The sequence below is a fragment of the Canis aureus genome, chromosome 11 (genome assembly GCF_053574225.1).
Source record: "Canis aureus isolate CA01 chromosome 11, VMU_Caureus_v.1.0, whole genome shotgun sequence".
Lineage (NCBI taxonomy): Eukaryota > Metazoa > Chordata > Mammalia > Carnivora > Canidae > Canis > Canis aureus.
This window is the reverse complement of record NC_135621.1, coordinates 18,476,135-18,480,684: the sequence shown is the minus strand read 5'-3', so window position 1 is coordinate 18,480,684 and position 4,550 is coordinate 18,476,135. Positions and strand designations below refer to the sequence as shown.

At 38.3% G+C, this 4,550-nt stretch overlaps 1 pseudogene; it reads left to right on the top strand.

Annotated features, from left to right (window-relative positions):
- Positions 1 to 655: 655 nt before the first annotated feature.
- On the top strand, positions 656 to 2,840 carry LOC144323168 (olfactory receptor 11G2-like; annotated as a pseudogene).
- The last annotated feature ends 1,710 nt before the right edge of the window (positions 2,841 to 4,550 follow it).

Sequence of the window (4,550 nt, the reverse complement as noted above, 5' to 3'; positions counted from 1 at the left end):
GTTACGATGAATAGTATGAAACAAAAGAAAAGAGTCTTTAATATGTGTCAGCACACACACTCCTAGTCTCTGTGTTAACCTATATTCCATAGACTTTTCTCTAAGCTTGGAACTAGGTCTCATTGCCAGAGTCACCATTTTTCCTTTATCACCAGAGGGATTATTTCTTATCACACCTAAACCACAAATATGCCTGCCGAAATCATTTTATGTGTTTGTATTTCTCTTGTTGTTCCAAATAACAATTCTTGAGTTAAAGTAGGAAACATGTTTGAATTTGAAACAAATTTCAGCATGCTGAGTAAGGAGCAGAATAGGAAACCGGGTTCAGTGGGGCCATTGTGTGTTATAAATTCCTTCTAGAGAGCCACTCCCCAAAGATGATCTTCACAGAAAGGTAAAAGAGCTTAATATATCAGCTGTTCATTTGGTTCTCTGTAAATCATGAGACTATGATTCTCTTTTTAGCTGTCAAGTTTCCTCTTGCTTTGTCAGTTTATGTAAGCAAGAGAACTATAAAAGAGAAAGCCTGAAGTCCATGACTGATTTCATCATGTTCTTCTCCTGAAAGGGTCAGCAGTTCTATGCATCCCCACTGTATTATATTTATTTTTCTCTGAGATCTGAGATGAGAGTTCTCACTCTGATATAGAAGATGGTGTTCAACAATGCAGATTTTTCTGATACCCATCTGGTATCTTCAGGTAATGTAAAGCTCACCTGACTCATAAAGCTCCTCTATTTCCTCCATCCAACCCTCTCTAGTTTTATATTTGTTTAAATTCCACTTAATATGTGAATTATGAAACTATTCTTCCTCCAGAATAAAAGCCTAGTTTTTTCCTGAACACTTATAAGCAAATGTTACTTTAAAAATGTATTAGAACTCTTCAAGTAGTTTGCCAGTTACCCATATGTAGAGCTCTATGTAGGAGTTGGGGGCCCTAGGTCAGGGAAAATCCCAATAAGTGAGTGTGATTACGCTCTGGTTCAATGGAACTTCAAGTGATGGACTGCCTCTATTGTTACTTTCTGTTACTTGTAGGGGATCCAAGACAAGGAAATTTAATTCCTGCTTGAGATTGCAAAATTTGAGGAACAGCTTTTGTGAGCACAGTCAACTTTGATGTAGCTTTATAAATGATGCATATTTGACTTTGCTGTCTACTAGTATTTCATATCAATTTTGATCTTCATGAAAAGCATCACATAGATTAGGAATTGATTATGATGTATACGGCAATGTTTGATGTGAGAACAATATAATAGAACTTAGCTCCTTAACTTTCTTTGTAAAATAAGGCAGATTGACTGTAACTCTTTTTGAGTGTATTTTTACTGAAGAGAGGTTTTTTTTTTTGAAGAGAGGTATTGAAGTGCATGATGTCTAGTAGATTTTTATTTTAATAATAGATTTTATTTAATCATTCTAAAATGAATATAGGGATATTTCACATAACCAAACACAACAAAACTAAAATCAGTCAAATTACAAACATCTGTATCTATTTATATTGTCCCCAAATAAGCTTGACATATTTCTCTCACAAATAGAGCAAGAATATTAAATATCAATAATATCAATATCTTTCTATGTTACAATTATTTAGCCGTGTTTATTCATTCCTTCTTCATTCACTGCTCAACCTAAAAATTGTAGATCTGGCACACTTGACTATTGTCACTCTGAAATAACTTTGATTATAAACATTAGGATGACAGAAGATTTTTTATTTTATTTACTATGTTCAGAACAGACTTAGGAATATATGAAAATCATGGGAATATCACTGCATGGATTATGGTACTTTGTTATTTACTGTCACACAGAATGATCTGTCCCTAAGCAAGGAATCTGGCTAACAAACAATACTATAAGGCTATCTGTAATATGGAAATCTGTTATTTTTGCAGCTTTAAAAAAAAGAATATTCCAACATAAATAATTGTTCTAGCTCTGTGAGTGAATTCATCCTTTTGGTCTTCCCTTCTACCTGGGAAATTCAGATTCTCCTTTTCTCAATCTTCTGTGGAACTTATATTCTGACACTGACTGGAAATCTGTGCATTATCTGTGCTGTGAGGTGGGACCATAGCCTACAAACTCCAATGTACATCCTGCTGGCCAATTTCTCCTTCCTGGAGATCTGCTTTATCACCTCCACTGTCCCCAAAATGCTAGCCAACTTGCTGTCTGAGACCAGAACCATCTGCTTCTATGGCTGCTTCCTCCAGTTCTACTTCTTCTCTGAGGGCACCGCTGAGACCTTCTTCTTGTCTGCCATGGCCTTTGACAGGTTTCTTGCTACCTGCAGGCCCCTGCACTACCCCACTGTCATGACTGCTCAGCGCTGCATCAGAATAGGAGCTGGGTGCTGGGTGTGTGGCTTCTTATACTTCCTCTTGCCTATTTACCTCATCTCTCAGCTCCCATTTTGTTGTTCTAATAAGATTGATCACTTCCTGTGTGACCCAGGACCTCTTATGAAGCTGTCCTGTGTGCCAGCTCCTGCTACTGAGATCATCTGTGCCATCTATAACTCAGTCCTCACTTTCTCCACCTTATTCTTCATTACCAGCTCCTATACCTTGGTGATCAGAGCTGTGCTCAGGGTCCCCTCAGCATAAGGTCGGCATAAGGCCTTCTCTACGTGTGGCTCCCATCTGGCTGTGGTGTCCCTGTTTTGTGGCTCTATCATGGCTGTATATGTAAGCCCCACAGCAGGCACTCCAGCAGGGATTCTGTGTTAACTCCACTTTTCAACCCCTTGATCTATAGCCTCTGAAATAAGGAAGATGAAGGCAGCTCTGGGAAAATAATTCAGGATTGTCAGATTTAGAGGCCTGGAAAAAAATTTGAAGCACTTCTGTGCACAACTGATATACCATGTATGAAATAAATAATTGAAATCTTGATATTCCATTGTTTTAAATGACAGCTCATTAACATTTAGATGTTAAGTCTTGTGTCAATAATAAAAACAGAGCAATTTTCACAATATTAATTCTCCCAATCCGTGAGCATGGAATATTTATCTATCTCTTTGTGTCTTCCTCAATTTCTTTCAGAAGTGTTCTCTAGTTTTTAGGGTATAGATCCTTTACCTCTTTGGTAAGGATTATTCCTAGGTATCTTATGTTTTTGGGTGCAATTGTAAATGGGATTGATTCCTTAATTTCTCTTTCTTCAGTTTCATTGCTAGTAAATAGAAATGCCATTGATTTCTGGGCATTGATTTTGTATCCCGCCACACTGCCGAATTGTTGTATGAGTTCTAGCAATCTTGGGGTGAAGTCTTTGGGTTTTCTATGTATAGTATCATGTCATCTGCAAAGAGAGAGAGTTTGACTCCTTCTTTGCTAATTTGAACGCCTTTTATTTCTTTTGGTTGCCTGATTGCTGAGGCTAGGACTTCTAGTACTATGTTGAACAGCACTGGTGAGAATAGACATCCCTGTCTTGTTCCTGATCTTAGGGGAATGGCTCCCAGTGTTTCCCTGTAAAATAGCGAGAGGGAATAAAGGGGAAAGGAGAGAAAATGAGTGAGAAATATTAGTGAGGGTGACAGAACATGAGAAACTCCTAACTCTGGGAAACGAACAAGGGGTAGTGGAAATTTACACTATATTTTGTATAAAAATATACAAAAAAAGAGAACAAGGCATATTCTTATGAAAGATGATTCATCGCATACCACAACTGCATTTCTTCCTACATTCTCACCAGGTTTTTTAATTTTTTTATTGGAGTTCAATTTGCCAACATATAGCTTAACACCCAGTGCTAATCCCGCCAAGTGCCCCCCTCAGTGCCCAACACCTAGTCACCCCAACTCCCCACCCACTTCCCCTTCCACTACTCCTTGTTCATTTCTCGGAGTTAGGTGCCTCTCATGTTTTGTCACCAGGCTTTAGTGAAAATGCTTTTAATATTTAGATCCAGGTGATTGGCATTTAATTTGTTTCCATCATGTATTTACTTCTAAGAAGTGTCCTTTTTTGTATATTATTTATGGAGTTCGATTTGCCAATATATAGTATAACACCCAGTGCTCATACTGTCAAATTCCCCCATCAGTGCCTGTCACCCAGTCATCCCCCCGCCCATGTCCCTTCCCACTACCCCTTGTTCGTTTCCCAGAGTTAGGAGTCTCTCATGTTCCATCTTCCTCTCTGATAGTTCCCACTCATTTTCTCACCTCTGCCCTTTAATCCCTTTCACTATTTTTTATATTCCCCGAATGAAGGAAACCATAAGATGCAGGTGCACTGAAAAACCAAGACACTTGCACCCCAATGTTTATAGCAGCAATGTCCACAATAGCCAAACTGTGGAAGGAGCCTCGCTGTCCATCAAAAGATGAATGGATAAAGAAGATGTGGTCTATATATACAATGGAATATTACTCAGCCATTAGAAATGACAAATACCCACCATTTGCTTCAATGTGGATAGAACTGGAGGGCACTATGCTGAGTGAAGTAAGTCAATAGGAGAAAGAAAAACATAAGAAATCTCTTTGAAAAGAGCTCTATTTAGGATGAACCTT